This window comes from Neoarius graeffei, chromosome 1, assembly GCF_027579695.1.
Source record: "Neoarius graeffei isolate fNeoGra1 chromosome 1, fNeoGra1.pri, whole genome shotgun sequence".
Classification (NCBI taxonomy): Eukaryota; Metazoa; Chordata; class Actinopteri; order Siluriformes; family Ariidae; genus Neoarius; species Neoarius graeffei.
This window is the reverse complement of record NC_083569.1, coordinates 18,855,990-18,873,678: the sequence shown is the minus strand read 5'-3', so window position 1 is coordinate 18,873,678 and position 17,689 is coordinate 18,855,990. Positions and strand designations below refer to the sequence as shown.

The following is a 17,689-nucleotide window of genomic DNA, read 5'->3' as shown; positions in this document are numbered from 1 at the left end:
CTGGTTGAATTTTTTGGGGGTTGCAGTTCTCATCACCTGAAAACCACTGGCTGCTACTGAGGATGGCCCCACATGAAGAGCCCGGAGATCAGTGAGGTCACTCATGGTGCTTATGGTTTGTCTCTTGAGGTCTTGGCCTGTCCAGTGTTTTTGTTAGCTCAGATGAGAAAGTAGCCAGAATGTACAGCCCACAGCCCACTCTACGATTGACGCACTGCATTATTTAAAATGTGTGTCCATTTTTTGTGAGGCAAATAGTAAACAGAAGCTAACTGCAGCTAGGAACTAAAGTTGTGAGTGACTTTACAGCAGTTTCTGGAGGCTGTTTTGGGGATCAGCGCAGGGTCTTCAAGGTTCTGTTGTGGCCTCAATCTTCAGTGAGTGTGAAAGAGTTATGGCTCAGTGGTGAGAGCACTGGTTTAGTAAACCAGGGGTTGTGAGTTCAATTCTCACTGGGGCCTGTAAAGAGTTAGTGAAACTGTCTCTGAATTTTACTTTTGTTGGCTAGGACGCTACCAGTTTTAGTATCGGGTGTAAACAAACCACAGCTGATGGATTCTCAATCCTCCCTGCCCTTCTCTTTCAGTAAACGATACGTTTTTTTTTTTTAATTATTAAAACAGAGAAAATGCAGTGAGAAGGTACATTCCAACATCCATGTTGGTAAACCTCGGCCAAAAATGGACATCGTCACTCCAATAATTTCGAGCAATTTTGCACACATCATAACCATAAATAAGCTAACATCTATCTGTATCTATCCTTTGCTTCTCTCTGACTTAGATTATCCAAGCAATCTGGTAGTACAGCTTTTCTAGTGGTAGCTTTCTTCGAACTGCAGACATCTGACATCTTCAATATTGCTTGCCTTCAGTATGTAACCAAAGTTCGCTTGTCCCCCAGGATAAGGGCAGTAACGGTTGCTAATGTAAGTGTGACATCAGTGCAAGGGGTTTGTTCCAAATTTTGACAATGTGGCACAAAGTTATAGAAGGGAACTTCTTTATAATCTCACTATCTGGTGTGACCCAGATGAGGATGGGTTCTCTTTTGAGTCTGCTTGCTCGGCTATTGGCTCCAAATCATCCTCAAACAAAAAAACAAAGATTGAGGATGAATTTGAAGAGCTTTTGTGTCTTTTTCAAAAGAATCGGTGTCAAAATTCACGCCACTGAGGAGAATATTATAGAGTCCGTGTGGAAACAAAAGAAGGTCCTGGTGCAAATAACGTCAAGCGTGCAGCGCCACCAAGCTGTAAATCGCTGCAATCTAATAATGGCAGGCAAGCTTTTAGTGATTTTTGGAACAGGATTCAGATGCAAAAAAGCATTTTTTGAACCAATTTTTTATTTATTTGCCAACTTTACAGTGTATTTGAGCACAGCACACACAGAAAACCAGGTATTTTCTGATGTACCTTTCATGAAACAAGCACTTTCAGAACGATGCAGCCAAGAGAAATCCATGTCGCCAGCAGTTCAGGTCGACCATTGAAGGCATCCATTAAATTAGCTAAATCAATTTTCTGATATTTACCTAAAAGCTAAAAACACAGAAAACAGCTACAACTTAGGAAATGAAGATAAAATATGACAGAACTACAGACAAAAAGATCGGAACTTCAGCAAATGGATGCGTGAATTTTTCGACGAGCATCCTGTCTGTCAGTGTTAGCTAACGCTACTTATGTCATCTGCTGCACTAGTATATTTTGCCTGAGAAAGTTTCTCAACTAAAGACAAAATAAACAAAAGAACCATGACTTACCTCTGTCTACTTTGCTAAGGCATCGTGTTTAGCAGCTAGTTACAACTTCGTACGACACAAATCCTCATAAAATATAAAGTATGACGGACTGATAGAAAACAGTGGCGCCAATTTCTTGAGCTGAAGTCCATTAACGTTAACATTAAACGTATGATGATGCTGTGTGATGTCACGCATTCTCGCAGCGCATGCGCATTCAATGATAATTCCAATGAAAATGTTTTTTTAAAAATTGATGGGTGTAATTCACTTTAGCTTATTTTTTGTTGTCTAAATCATTACTGATGAACTCTCATATTGATGGTGCTTTTAGAATAGATGAAAATGAATAAAAGTATTATATTATAATAAACACTGAAGCAGAGGGAGCTCAGCTCCTGCTGGCTGTACTGCCGAGGCGAGGAGGAGGAACTGAGCTCCGGAGGGCTCCGCCCAATTTAATCTCTGGGTTCGGAACCTGAAAAGTCGGTCCCCTTCCGGATAGCCATTTTGTTTTTTCTTTTTTTCCTGGTGTGAACCGTGACGACATCAGAGGGCGTGTTTTTAGTTTAGGACAAGTTTCTACATCTTCTTATGATTACTAGTTGGTCTGTGCTCGTATTTTGGAAGAAAGCAAATATCTGCTATGTCTGCAAGTCTTATGAAGACAAGAAGGCTCAGGCACCAAAGCGCAGCATGTGGAGAAAATGTAGCTGGCTCCGCATGTTGCTGGTGTTTTCGTTCTGCTCGCACGGCTTTCTGACCACCAGGGAAGAAATAACAGAACAAAGCTTGCGGGCAAGCAATGCGATCCACCATCTCCGGACTACTGTTTACTTCTGCTGTACACTGTGCAATGCCTTCTGTCGATGATGCTTTCTTGATGACAAATTTCTGTTGAAAACTCATGGAGACCAAGGGCATCACTAGGCCTTTTTTAAAAATCAGCTGTGCCCCAGTAAGAAAATGTTGAAAGATTTTCGTAACAAACTAGTTTCTTTGGCAGATCATTTATCTACTGTAAGTTGTAGGACAGAGTGTGTTTCAAACTTCTATCGCCTCTTCTTTCTAACTAATTTTCTGATTGGTCTGGGAGATTCTCACTGTAAACATAGCGTGCGTGCGGCGTGCCATGAGTCCATTTAGCCTACTGGAGAGATGAGTCTACTCTTTGGATGAGTCAGAGAACGGGCTCTGGATGAGTTAAGGTAGCGCGAAGTTTTTGCAACAAAACTAAGCAAACCATATTCTAACAAACCCATTAAACTACATCGAATTAAACGATATTAAATTACTTTTCCAGATGGATATCAGACAATTCTTCTCACGAAGCAGAGACAGGGGCAGGGAAACAGTGACAGATGAGGAGGAGGGTGAGAGAGGTAAGATTAAGGTTGTAGGCTATGTGCTAGTCAGTCATAACTAACCAGCTAAGTTCGTAAATCGTGAGAGTTGAGGTGACATGTTTAGCATCAGCATGCATTAAAAGCCCAAATGCCAACAATAATTTTTTTGGGGGACTGGGATGTGTTTTCCGTCTCATTGACCTATTCCTCGCATAACTTCATCCACGAGAGCATGAGAATTATCCACTTTGCATAGGTTGGGGACAGGAACGTTAAGGTGCATTGTGCGGGGGGGGGGGGCATTTTGTGTGTGTGTTGGGGGGGTGCAGTGACCCAGTAAAGCTTAATTCCTAGTGATGCCCCTGATCGAGACCCTTGCTCATGCCAAGGTTCCCAGAAGCCTGACCTAAACCCGTTCAAGAACACGTTCCCTGGTGGTCGGAAAGCCGTGCAAGCAGAGCGAAAATAACAGCAACATGCGGAGCCAGCTACATTTTCTCCACATGCTGCACTTTGGTCCCTGAGCCCACTTGTCTTCATAAGACTTCAAACACATCCTGCAACTTGCACTCCAGCACACAACGTCAGGGGAGGGGAAAGAAGGAAGGAAGGCGATAGATAGATAGATAGATAGATAGATAGATAGATAGATAGATAGAAAAGCCACCAGCTCTATTTTTGACTCTGTCAGGGTTATGGGAAAGAAGAGAGAGCAGGAACGCATTCCCCTACTTTCAGAAATTATGCAGTCGATATTCCCGCATTTGAGGAATTCGCAAAGGTCTGCACAACCCCAGTGAAATTCCCTCCATCCACAGTGCATCCTTAACAACCATTTTCTGTTCAAAACTCATGGAAACCCTAGCTGGGCACTTAGAATAAAAGAAGCCTGAACAAAACCTGTTTCTTACTGCTCAGAAACACAGCAATATACAGAACCAGAGAAATTTTTTCCACATGTTACCCTTAAGAGCATAACCCTTCCAGCTCCTCAAAGATTTAAAGCAGCTAGTAGCTCTTGATATTAAACATCTGAACACAAAGAAAAACTTCAGAAAAACATACAGCTCTATCTTTGACTCCCACAGAATTAGGCAAAAGGGGAGAGCGTGAACACAGTCCCCCACTACCAGAAATTATGCAGTTGAGATTCCTGCATTTGAGGAATTTACAAAGGTCAGCACAGCCTGAGTACAATGGCTGGGCCTCACTTTGGGCAAACCACCTTCTTGATCATGGTGTTGCTCCTGCCAGGTAAGTATGAGCTTCTTTGCCTGGCTGAGATGTAACCCTGCAAGGGTGTAGGCTGCTCCATGAGGGTGGGCAAAGCATCTGAACAGGGTTTTGCATAATTTTTGGCCCCTCCTCTTCCAAGTCAGCACAAGACACTGGTGGTGATTTCATGTGCGCTCCCTCTACTGGTCAGACAAGATATGGACCCGACAAGACTTGGCACCGACCGGCACGTAGCCCTTTTCCACCAACAGGGAACGGGTTCCGTTCTGATTCACGCACCAAAGTTTGATCCGTTCAGAGCATTTTGGTCAAAAATCCATTGGTTCGGACAGTGGTTAAATTGGCTTTTGTAAGGAGGGGGAGCTCTTCTTCACTCACAGTGGTCAATATCTCTCAAAACATTTTTATTTATCGCACCATCAGTTTAATACATATTTTATCAGCTTATGGCCTAGTTATTTATATCTCACATCAATGCACATATTGGTAACTTATTAAGCCTATGTTTCACCATCAATCTACACTGTAATTTGTAAAACCTATTCACAATATACACCACCAATTCACATATTAGCAATAGTTCTTTACATCTCACACCATAAATCTACATCAATCAAATCAATTGTTTGCTACACTTAATTACATGTCACAACATCAAACCACATATCAGCAATAGCCAGTCATTACAATTTAATTTACAACTTTCCAAATAAGACTTAGATCAAGTTTCTCCTGCCTTTCCTATCTCTGTCTACATGCTCCTGGGGAGACTCCCAGAGCGTCCGGGAGACTAGGGATGTCTGAATTGTTTAATTTTGTTATTTAGTCTAGTCTTAGTACCCCACAGCAACCTCATAACTTTAGCCAACCAAAGCAACATTGGATTGGGGGTCAAGCGCGCGAGCCAATGGAAAAATCCAGGCTGCCAGTTCTCACTATCAGGAGGGAGGTTTGCTAATGCTCCATGCGCAAAGATAGGTTAGTGGGCGTCCATTAAATTAGCTAACTCAACTTTCTGATATTTACCTAAAAGCTAAAAACACAGAAAACTTTTTTTTTTTTGTCTGACTTTTACTAGACTTAGAAATAGAATATTATTAGAAGAACATCATCAGAGGGTCTACCATTGGCAATTCATAATAGTCATAATTGACATTAACATTGACTTTAGGCATATTAAAGTTTGGTCTATAGTCACTGGATTTATCTAGATCTGTTACTATTAATAAGATTTAATTGACACAAGATGTGGTTATTCATACACACACTTTATATACATATGCTCAAGGGCACTTCCGCCCAACACCACCCCATGTTAACCAAACTACATGTCTTTGAACTGTGGGGTTAACCAGAGCTGACACAGGGAGAACACGCAAACTCCACACAGAAAGGCCCCCACCAGCCGCTGGGCTCAAACCCAGAACCTTCTTGCTGTGAGGCGACAGTGCGAACCACTCCATCCCCCTGCTGCACAAGTTAATAAATGTTTAAAGTCCCCCCCGTCGGGGAATCGAACCCCGGTCTTCCGCGTGACAGGCAGAGATACTGTCCACTATACTAACGAGGACGACGCAACAGCCCTCATTTATCAATAAAAAATGTGGTATGGAAAGCACTTACTGCTGGGGTCAACAGCGTTCCTGTCAATAATCAAACTCCAGCTGATGTTTTCATATTTAATTTATAGGCCTACATCCGTGATATTGGACAGATCACACAGCACTCAACTGTTCCTTTTCAAAATTCAACACCCCCCATCCCGCTTGCTTATCTATCTATCTATCTATCTATCTATCTCTTTCAAAAAAGCTCGTTGGTCAGACATTTCTCTGCCTGTGTGCAATGGCTAATAAAGCTGTAAAGGTGTAAGAGATTGGCCCAGGCCACCTTACCCTATACCAGCTTTCTGCACCTCCAATCCAGTGTCACTAACCTGATCCAGTGTTAAGTGCAGCTCAGGTTTCTCTTCATTGACGCATAAATCTTTCGCCTTTTACTAAAGATTTCCGTGGAGAGAAATGTTAATGAGTTCAGTATATTTTTGCAGGCTTTGCTCTGGCGGAGCTGAACGTTTTTAGTCAACAAATGTTAGAACTATTGATCTTTTTGCATTAAAGCATCTCCCACACGCCCCACAAGGCAATGTCTCTCTTCAAAAGGATCCAGCTGTTGGGGGCGGAGTTTAGCTGTGTTTACCTTTCGGGATTTTAATATATGGAAGTGGTATATTTAAAGCTATTAGCTGCAGTAAGTTATCATTTTTCCGCATTTTGACCAGGCTCAAGTGTAGTATTTATTCTAATCAATTTAATATCTGATTTGTTCTTTAAACGGGAGCGTTATATCAAGCAGATTTTTTAGAGCTGGGAGAGGGATTTGCTCTTTCGGCTCCATATACCCGCCTGATGTTGCAGTACCTCTATCTTTGTTTTAGGAAAAGTTTTTTTTTCCCTTATTTAACACACTCTTTAAATGAAGTTGATAAATGTTTTTTTTTTAGAGTAGAGAATAAAAATAGGAATTTAGTTCTTTTATTCTATATGCTCATGTGGTATTATCAGGGCTTTGAACCAGAATTTTTTTTCCTATTGGTTCGTTCCGAACAGAAACGGAATTTTAACGTTTCCGGTTTTGGGTTCCACCATTAAATAGACGTTCCCGAACCGGTTAGAACAAAAAAAAAATTCGTTCCCGGAACGGTTAATTACGTTTCCTGTCAGCTGTTTAACAAATGGCTATAAAATTATGTCTCTGTCTCATCCAGCTTAAGCCAAATGTAGGCTAATTCTATTACAACCTTCATTAAATAAGACAAGAAATAATTCAAAACACTTATTATTTCAAATGTTGGCGATTTGGATTCTCAGTATGCCTTCCCATCTACACAAACAGAAAAAGTGCCAAAAATGAAAGATAATTCGTTTAGTGTGTTACCAAAGGCTAGTCAGGCCCTATAGAGGGCTTTCCACAAGCGCCGCCTGCCGGCCATACAGCCGGCACACAATTAAGTCCAGCCGGCTACTTTAATGACTATTATTTTTGTAGCCCACAGGTTCTAAATATTAATTTAAATAAAATTAAATGTTTATCTAACGGACTTACAATGTCAAACTGAACCGCACTCATTTAAGTTGTGATTCGCGCTGTTTGTACCGATAATAACCACAAATTCCCCGCAGACTTCGCGGCCCCGACATGCGGTGTGCGCGTGCGCGCACTCGGCGGAGGCAGTAGTGTGCGCGCGCGCACTTGGCGGAGTTTATTTTGTGTATTTTGTGTGTGAGAGCAGCATGAGACCTCAGCATGCTCTACTCCGGGCTCGCGCTGGGAATGGCAAGTCAGGTTGGCTGAGTGGTCTCAGACGCTGCGTTCAAGTTGCAGTTTCCTCTCGAGGCGTGTGTTTGAATCCCACTTCTGACATTTGCTGTAGGGGGTTATTGAGGGGCCTCTTGGTGTGGCTTTGCAAAAGAAAAAAAAGTGCTCAAATAAATTTTTTTGTCGCACTTGAATTTCAGAGCCTCCTGTATGGCTGAGTGGTGAAGGCAACAGACTTGAAATCCGTTGGGGTTTCCTTGTGCAGGTTCGAATCCTGCTGGCTACGTGCGGTGTGAAGTTTGGGGCTTGTCGAGTGCTGAAATCTCAGGTGAATCTTTTTGTAGAAATAAAAAGTTCCCACTGATTTCCTAAATATGTCAAAAATGCAGGATTGCTAAGAAGAGATAGATTTAAACGCCAATGTCTCAATAAAGGGTCATAGTAAAGAGGCAGGCGTTCTATGGATTTTGATGAGTGGTCTGAGAGAAGGCATGTGTTAATGGAGCAGGCTCCGGTTCTGTCAAGGGCCGATCTAGAGATGAAAATATAATCAATTCTAGAAAAAGAATGATGGGGATGTGAGGAAAAATGTGAAATCTTTCTCTCATGGATTAGTGACTCTCCATGTGTCAAATAACCTGAGGTCTGACCAAAGCTCTATTGTTGCTTTTGCCATTTTTGATGACAAAATATTATTTCCAGATATTATTTGTCAAGATATTATTTGTTTATTGGTGACCTTGTTAAAATAATAAAGAAAAAAATATTTCTTTCTTTGACCGACCTAACTTTTCCCCATTTCCTGGTTTTCTCCATGCTCAACAAGCAGCTGGACTGTTAGTCTGCAGTAATTCTTTCCCCTACTTTTTCATTAGACAGATCACACAACACTCAGCTGTTCCTTTTCAAAATTCAACAATCCCCACTCCCTTACTTACTTACTTACTTACTGACAGCTGAATCTCATCTCATTATCTCTAGCCGCTTTATCCTGTTCTACAGGGTCGCAGGCAAGCTGGAGCCTATCCCAGCTGACTATGGGCGAAAGGTGGGGTACACCCTGGACAAGTCACCAGGTCATCACAGGGCTGACACATAGACACAAACAACCATTCACACTCACAGTTAATATAGAGTCACCACTTAACCTGTATGTCTTTGGACTGTGGGGGAAACCCACATGGACACAGGGAGAACATGCAAACTCCGCACAGAAAAGCCCTCGCCAGCCACAGGGCTCGAGCCCAGACCTTCTTGTTGTGAGGCAACAGCACTAACCACTACACCACCTTGCTACCCACCAGCTGAATCCTTTTGAAAAAAAGACATCGTCTTGGGGGCATGTGTGGGGGTCCATGCAAAAAGCTCAATATTTCTAATATTTGACCACCAAAAATGTTATCTATCTATCTATCTATCTATCTATCAAAAATGATCATTGGTCAGACATTTCCCTGCCTGTTTGCAATGGATAATAAAGCTGTAAAGGTGTAAGAGATTGGTCAAGGCCAAATTACCCTATACCAGCTTTCTGGACCTCCAATACAGTTTCACTGACTAACCTGATCCATTGTTAAAGGTAGCTCAGGTTTCTCTTCATTAACATATAAAGCTTTTGTGGTTTACTAAAGATTGCTGGAGAAAGGCATATTAGTAAGTTCAACTGTGTGTTTTTTTTTTTTTTGCAGGTTCTGCTCTGGCTGAGTTATATGTTTTTGGTGATCAAATATTAGAAATATCAAGTTTCTTACAAAGAATTTCCTCCAACCATTTGGTGCACCCCTGAGATAATATCTCTCTTCAGAAGGATTGCTGTGTTTACCTTTCTGGATTTTAATATTTGGAAGTGGTACATTTAAAGCTGTTAACTGCAGCCAGTTATTGCTTCTCTGTCTTTTGGTTAAAATCAAGTGTAGTATCTGTTCTTATCAGTTATGTAGTATCTTATCTCATGTTGTATCTGATATGTTTTTTAAATGAGAATGTTATATTAAACAGATTTTTAGAACATGGAGCTTGAATAGGGGCTTGCTCTTTCTGCTCCATGCATCAACCTGGTATTGCAGTACCTCCAGGAATGGTGCTTTTCTTGAAAAAAAAAAAATCCTATGTCACTTTCGTGTTTGATGTGTTTTCTGAATGATGATGATTACAGCTGTATCCTTTTGAAAAGAGACATCATTTTAGGAGTGCGTGGGAAATAATTACTGCAGGCTAATGGTCCAGCTGCTTGTTGAGCATGGAGAAAAGTTTTAGAGCTATACCAAAAGCTTGATATTTCTCATCTTTGACCACCAAAAATGTTCAGCTCCCCCAGAGCAAAGCCTGTAAAAATAAGTTGATCTCATTAACATTCCTCTCCACAGAAATCTTTAGTAAAAGGCGAAAGATTTATGTGTCAATGAAGAGAAACCTGAGCTACACTTAACACTGGATCAGGCTAGTGGCACTGTACAGAGTATTTTCACGTGACGTCATCAAACCGAAAGTCGGCCATATTAGAGGCATTGGACACATGAACAGCAAAGCAAGCTTTGTGAATTTTTCGATAAACAAACCAAATAATGGTGAATTACTGCACAGTTTTGGGTTGCCACAATCACTCAGATCTTGAGAAACATCTGCACTTCTACCGATTACCTAAAATAATCAAAACTCAGGGAGAGGAAACCAGAAAATTGTCAGAGGAGCGTCATCATGTCTGGCTTTCCAAACTAAACCAGGATCTGACCGACAAAAATCCGCACAACATAGTGTGTTCAGTTCACTTTGTATCAGGTCTGAGTTTTTTTTTTTTAAAGTTTTAATCAATGTCTTAAAATTAAGCATGACACCATATTTCTACTGTCTAGCCATGATGGTGCTTCTGTATGTTCTCTTGAGAGTAAGCTAAAGTTAAAAATCACAATCAGCCATCTGCTGTCAGCTGAGGTAGGCCCACAGGGGATGTGCACGCATGACCTACAGTATATCACTGTACATGTAATGTACACAGTACACACCTTTGTTTTCACCAGACATTTGTCACCAAATTTCCATGCTTTTCATTCCCTGACCCAGCCACAGCACATCTGGTTATAGGCTTCTAGTCCCTTGAAACACTTCAGATCCTCAGCAGTATATGGACTTGGCAAATAAATTAAATAGCTGATGATGTCTGGGTATATTACAGCGGGCAGCAATGCATTGTCTTCACTCAGTTCCTCTCCCATTTCATATTTTTCCAGGCTGTTGATTAACTGCAGTTTCCCCAGATAGTAGGCTCTTACACTGGGCTCTAGGCCTTCTACATGCTTTCTAGCAGCTTCTGTCTTCTTATTGCAAGTTTCTTTAACCAATACCATTACAAAAAAATGTGATTTTTTTTTTCTGGATGAAATGCAAGCACTGTTTATGGAAATCAAAACCACCAACATGGCACACATCCAGAACTTTTGTGTTTTGGTGATGTTGGTGAAAACACTTGGAGGTCCAGAAAGCTGGTATAGGGTCAGGTGGCCTGGGCCAATCTCTTGCACCTTTACAGCTTTCTTAGCCATTGCAAACAGGCAGAGAAATAAATAAGCCAATAAGTAAATAAAAAGAAAAAGAAGATAGGTGGTGTTGTGTGATCTCTCTCATGAAAAAGTAAAAGAATTACTGCAGACTCACAGTCCAGTTGCTTGTTAAGCAGGGAGAGAGCCAGGAAATGAGGAGTCAGACCAGGTCAAGCAAAAAAAAATATATATATATATCTCTTTCTCTTTTAAACAAAGTAACTATTTCTAGAGCTACTATAATGTCATACAGCCATATAGAATAAAAGAAACAAACCACAATTCTAACTCCATATTTTTAAACACTTATTTATTATTATTTAGAAAACACAAAATTAACTTAAAGGAAAAAAAAGGTAACTCATCTTTTTTTAGTTTTTAAATATAGGCACCATCCCTGGAGATACTGCAATACCAGGCTGATGCATGGAGCAGAAAGAACAAGCTCTTATTCCAGCTCCCTGTTCTAAAAATCTGTTTAATATAACGTTCTCATCTAGAGAACATATCAGATATTAAACTGATAAGAACAGATACTACACTTGATCTTAGCCAAAAGGCCGAGAAGCGATAACTTACTGTAGTGAACAGCTTTAAATAAACCACTTCCAAATATTAAACTCCAGGAAGGTAAACACAGCTAGACTCCGCCCCCAACAGCTGGATCCTTTTGAAGAGGGACATCGCCTTGGGGGTCACAATATTCTGCTCCGTTGTGTTCCACCAAAAGAGATCCATCATCTCTCCAAAGCCCAGACTTTTAAAATTTGAAGTTTAGAACTGTAGTAATTAATTAATTTAATAATAGTAATAATAATAATAATAATAATAATAATAATAAATTCATTTGATAAATTGCAAATCTTGCATGTGATGATTAACTCATTCTACCAATTTGCAAATGTGTTTTATTGGCTGTCGGGAGGGTGTATGTTCCTTTCCCTCACAAACGGCAGTAAAACCCATCCGGAGCCTTAAACCCTGCGTTCCATGAGGCTGCAGGGGGAGGCGCTCTCTTCTGGGGGAGCTGCAACTAGTTTAGAATGCGAGTTTAAGCTGAGATCTGATTGGTCTAACGGTAAAACAGCACGAGCGCTCGAGAACTTTTTTGATACGTTGAAAGGTTACATTTTTACTTGGCAACAGAGAGTATCTGAATTCTGATTGGTTGTTGTATCTGAATTCTGATTGGTTGTTGTTATATTATTGCCCTTCTGTTCTTCATGTCGTAAGGTCAAGGAGCCTCTAAACCGATAATATTTAGGATTGTGATATTTAAATGACAATGGTTTTCACCCACCACATTTATCAATGCCCAATCATTCTTACGCTGTGATTGGCAAGATACGAACGTGTCATGAATCACACGTGAACCCTGTCATACAGTGATTTCTACCCTTTCAATTGATAAATGAGGGCTGTTGTGTCATCCTCGTTAGTATAGTGGACAGTATCTCCGCCTGTCACGCGGAAGCCCGGCGTTCGATTCCCCGACGGGGAGACTTTAAAAATTTATTAACTTGTGCAGCAGGGGGATGGAGTGGTTTGCACTGTCGAACCACAGCAAGAAGGTTCTAATATTTCTGAAGTCACAGAAAAATGTTAACTCACCGAGTGAGAGCCACAGACACATGAATATAACAGTGAACATGACGAATGGTCTCAGCTGAATGAGAATATTCTTTCTGTGCTCTGATATATTAAGATCATAAAGGTTCCTGAAGCTCCGCCCCACAGCATCACATGACAGTGTCACCAATGTTATTGACTGATTGATGATTCTTACTGAATAATCCTGGCTTTACATTCAGCCTCACATATGGAACCTGATTTTAGCACATTGTAAGCAAATGCAAACTGGAAGCAGGAACAGCTAATAGTCACAACTATGCAGTGCAAATAATTTAATTTTAAAACGAATTATTATTCAATAATTACATCAGGATTTTATTTTTAAAATCAGGTTTCTGGTAGACAGTTGTGGTGAACCTTTGGCAATGTTGCCACAAATTTGTGGCAAGGTCGTATTTTCACATGCAAATTAATTTTGTGGCAAACCTCTGGTGCACTTGTGGCTAACTTTGTGGAAAACTTACAGTTCTTTGCATAACAAAAGGGAACGTTCTTTAAACGTTAGGTTTTGGTTTGGTTCTAACCTAACCTTTATGCCGCTTTTCCACTACCAACGCGGCTGAGCCGTGCCGTGCTGAGTCGAGCTGAGTCGAGCTGAGCGGGGCTGTTGGAGTTGCATTTCGACTACAACCGCGCTGAACCGTGCTGGCTGGAAGTGGGTGGACACATTGGGTGGAGTTAGCGAAAGTGGGTGGACGTCAGGTGATGTCGTTTGGTGGCGCAAACAGTGACATCAGTGATCTTTTAAGCGGTAGTCTCACGACCCGGATAGTAAACAATAAACATGGAGGACATGGAGTCGTTAGTGTTGCTGGTCTTGGTGCTGTGGCTTGTTGTCACTGACAACGCCAACAGATACTGGCAAGAGCGTATAGATGAGGCGAGACGCATAAGGCTTCATAATTCTCGTAATTCTCCTTCTTCCGGGTTTACGGTGTTTACAGAACTAAATAAACGTGCCGGAATAAGGCAGAATAAGTAAACTTATTGTAAGAACAATAGTGTGCTTTTTCTTTCATTGGTTCTTAATGTTCTGTTTTGGGGGATGCATTTTGCATTATTCAAAGACAGGTGAGAATGGTGACCTGGGATAGGGCAGCTTGCGCATTCCAGCCAAACGAGCTGTTACGCATTACAAAAGGTTACGCATCAGCAGATTCGTGCAATGAAAGTAAACATTTTACGGTACCATTTTACCATTAATGAAAGCCTACATCAAGCCCACCTTCTCAGATTTTTAAGTGCAACAACGCAAATTGTCAAGGAATAAAATATTTACAAAACAAGAAAGACATTCAAGACTCAAGATTTTTATTTGTCATATACACTATAACAGACACAGCGGTTTATTATTGGGTATAATGAAACTCTTATTTTGCAACTGCCCGACTAAACTACGCTTACATATACATGTACATATAAAATATGAAATATAAAATATAAAGTGCATATGGAATGCAAAATATAAAGGTAGAGTGAAAAATGAAGATAACATTTAAAAAAAAAGGAGAGGCAAGCAAACAATGTGCAAACATAGAGGTAGATGTACTGTGCAATGTCTTGTGCAAAATTGCTAATATAATCCGTGGTTCAAAGCCTGATGGAAATATAGAGGTAGATGGTGATTATAATCCGTGGTTCAAAAGCCTCGACATGATGCTGATGTCGAGGTTTTATTGGGCGTATTATTATTACATAATTACAAATAATGTAGGACATAGTGGAAAATGATAACTATCTTGTCGGTTCAAATAGCCTTGTGATTACACTGTACCATATGTGTGCACCTTTTAATAAAAAATACACAAATTGTAAGAACTTCTCTGATGTCTTTCGTATTACACTATAAGGAAAGGGCATTTTATTTGATAGCAATAATAACTAAATAAACGTGCCGGAATAAGGCAGAATAAATAAACTTATTTTAAGGACAATAGTGTGCTTTTTCTTTCATTGGTTCTTAATGTTCTGTTTCGGGGGATGCATTTTGCATTATTCAAAGACAGGTGAGAATGGTGACTTGGGATAGGGCAGCTTGCGCATTCCGGCCAAACGAGCTGTTACGCATTACAAATTACAGATTACGCATTACAGATTCGTGCAATGAAAGTAAACATTTAACGGTACCATTTTACCATTAATGATAGCCAATCACATGTGGCCCCCATCACGCCCCACCTCCCATCCCCTCCAAGTTAACGTTAAATGTCACCACTGTGCCACAGTAGGTTACAGTACATTACAACCAAGATGACGCGCATCAGCAGAGAGAGTTCCCAGCAGATTCGTTCAATGAGAGCAAATGGAAAGTCAACACATGAGATAAGGCAAAGTTTGGCATGCAGGGGCATTAACGTTACACCGAGAGCTGTGATATATCACTACAAAGAGAGACCACCACGACGCTCAGCTCCCAGAAAACTGCAGAAGTAAGTATCCAACTCATTGAGGGAATGTAAAATAGTTTACATTACAGTACGTACGAAAACAATTGATTTTTTCTCTAATGTTTTTCCTTAATTTTCACAGCAATATCCTTGCTGCAATCGATGATCTGACAAAGGCCAACACTGAAATGAATGCCCGAGCCGTTCAGCAGAAAATCAAGGCAGATTTTGGTGTTGAAGTGAGCGAGACAAGTATACGCCGCGCCCGCAGACGGATGGGTTGGAAATTCTCCAAGAGCCGTTTCTGCCCAATGCTGAAGGAGCGCAACAGAGAGGCGAGGCTGCAGCAAGCTTCTGAGTGGAAGGCGTCAGGGGAGACATGGTACAATGCACTCTTCACCGACGAAACGACAGTTGCACTGGAGCACTTGGCAAGGCAAAGTTTCCACAGAAAGGGCCACTTTGTTTCAAAACCACGACCAAAACACCCATTGAAGCTGCATGCATGGGGAATGATTTCCAGGCTGGGGGCAGGTCCCTCGGTCATCTTTGATGGGATAATGGACAGAAACTACTTCGAGGAGACCATCACAAAAGAATTTGCAGGGCCATATGTCAGGAAAAATTTTGGGTCTGATCACCGCTTTTTCCAGGACAACGATCCAAGGCACACCGCAGCTGCAGCTTGCATGGCATCAGAGGGCATCAACTGGGTTAAAACTCCAGCACAGTCACCGGATTTGAATCCACTTGAATTGGTTTGGCACTCCATGAAGGACTATATCCGCAAAGAGGCAAAGCCATGTACAAAACAGGAGCTAGTCCAGGCCATATGTGTGTTCTGGGAGACGAAAGTGACCCTGGATTTCTGCAACAGACTTATAACGGGTTTATCAAACGTGATAGATCTGGTTATTATAGGAACAAGGGAGGGCATAGTGGGAAATGATAAGTGTCTCTTATCAGTTCAAATACAGTACTATACTGTTTTGTGATTACACTGTATGTGTGCACGTTTTAATAAAAATACACAAATGGCACGAACCTCTCTACTGTCTCTTATAGACCCATTTACTGTTTGTAATCAAAGCCGGCTGCGCGCGCACCCTGGCAACAGAAGCAGTCAGCTTCCCAACTGATTGTGGGACAGACTGGCCCACTTATCAATCATTTAAACGCGGATATATACTGTTCTCAGCATCAACATGAAATACAAATAAAAACAACAAAATAACCGGTCACTTTTTCATTCTTTGATTGCCGATTGAAAATAGGAAGAACGAATGATACACGGATTCAAACAATTAAGCTACCGTATACAGTATGGTACTTTCATCACAAGCATGTTGTTTAGCGTGCCCTATAAGGCCTACCGGTACTTCATGAAACAGTAATAAGTGGCTAAAAAAGTAACCTATAGAATTTACCCAATAAATCTGAGGTAACAATTTGCATTGACTTGTTTGGGGTGGATTTAATTCCATATATTGAGTATAAAATAACTGAAATAAAAAGCTATGAAATACTTAAATAAATTGGGTAAAATTTACCTCACATTTATGTATCTATTCAGCAGCTACTTTCTCACTGAAATTGGGTAAAATTATCTCTTGTTTGCTAGTAGGTAATACCTGATAATTACTAATCAAAGGTAATTAATATAACTTAGTAATCATTACTTATTCGGAGAAGGTAAGATGTACCCCCCCCCAAAAAAAAGACTTTCAGATGGTTCATCATCTCAATGTTTTTAATCCATAAAATCATCATCAAAAAAAAAAATAAAAACAGAATAAAGTGCAGTACAACAGCTTCACACAACATTTCAAGTAATGAACCTGTTTTATAACTCACTAGCTAACAGCTTCAAATGTTGTTTATGGACTGACCAAATCTGCAGTCCAGGTGCATTTATATAACAAATAACTGAACCACCTTGTTTATATGCAGCAAATGATGCACCAAATGATCAAAAAAAAAAAAAAACACAAAATAAAGTGCAGTACAACAGCTTCACACAACATTTCAAGTAATGAACCTGTTTTACAGTATACCGTAGCTCACTAAACTACCATAACAGCCGGAGAGAGGAAGATGGCAGTCCGAGACTTCCCTGGCTGACTGCAATAATTCCTAAATATTCCTTGGCTGACTGCAATAATCGAGTAAATTTTATCTGGTTTGCTTAGATTATATTTACCACTCTCCAAAATCACTCACTGAAAAAAGTAACCTATAGAATTTACCCAATAAATCTGAGGTAACAATTTGCATTGACTTGTTTGGGGTAGATTTAATTCCATATATTGAGTATAAAATAACTGAAATAAAAAGCTATGAAATACTTAAATAAATTGGGTAAAATTTACCTCGCATTGATGTATCTATTTAACAGCTACTTTCTCAGTGAAATTGGGTAAAATTATCTCTTGTTTGCTAGTAGGTAATACCTGATAATTACTAATCAAAGGTAATTAATATCACTTAG

The 17,689-nt window shown here is 40.4% G+C and overlaps 6 non-coding genes and 1 pseudogene across 6 annotated transcripts; 4 read left to right on the top strand and 3 right to left on the bottom strand.

Annotated features, from left to right (window-relative positions):
• Nucleotides 1–391: 391 nt before the first annotated feature.
• trnat-agu (transfer RNA threonine (anticodon AGU)) lies at nt 392–461 on the top strand. The gene has a single exon. It is a non-coding gene; the product is annotated as a tRNA-Thr (tRNA).
• A 3,729-nt stretch (nt 462–4,190) lies between these two features.
• On the bottom strand, nt 4,191–4,354 carry LOC132896606 (U1 spliceosomal RNA). The gene has a single exon (XR_009656108.1). It is a non-coding gene; the product is annotated as a U1 spliceosomal RNA (small nuclear RNA).
• A 1,928-nt stretch (nt 4,355–6,282) lies between these two features.
• On the top strand, nt 6,283–6,397 carry LOC132899198 (U5 spliceosomal RNA). Its single transcript, XR_009656662.1, has one exon. It is a non-coding gene; the product is annotated as a U5 spliceosomal RNA (small nuclear RNA).
• Nucleotides 6,398–6,588: 191 nt separating this feature from the next.
• Nucleotides 6,589–6,776, top strand: LOC132898663 (U2 spliceosomal RNA). The gene has a single exon (XR_009656569.1). It is a non-coding gene; the product is annotated as a U2 spliceosomal RNA (small nuclear RNA).
• A 2,750-nt stretch (nt 6,777–9,526) lies between these two features.
• LOC132897487 (U2 spliceosomal RNA) lies at nt 9,527–9,737 on the top strand (annotated as a pseudogene).
• A 215-nt stretch (nt 9,738–9,952) lies between these two features.
• LOC132895971 (U5 spliceosomal RNA) lies at nt 9,953–10,067 on the bottom strand. Its single transcript, XR_009655888.1, has one exon. It is a non-coding gene; the product is annotated as a U5 spliceosomal RNA (small nuclear RNA).
• A 1,496-nt stretch (nt 10,068–11,563) lies between these two features.
• Nucleotides 11,564–11,754, bottom strand: LOC132897036 (U2 spliceosomal RNA). The gene has a single exon (XR_009656225.1). It is a non-coding gene; the product is annotated as a U2 spliceosomal RNA (small nuclear RNA).
• Between the last annotated feature and the right edge of the window lie 5,935 nt (nt 11,755–17,689).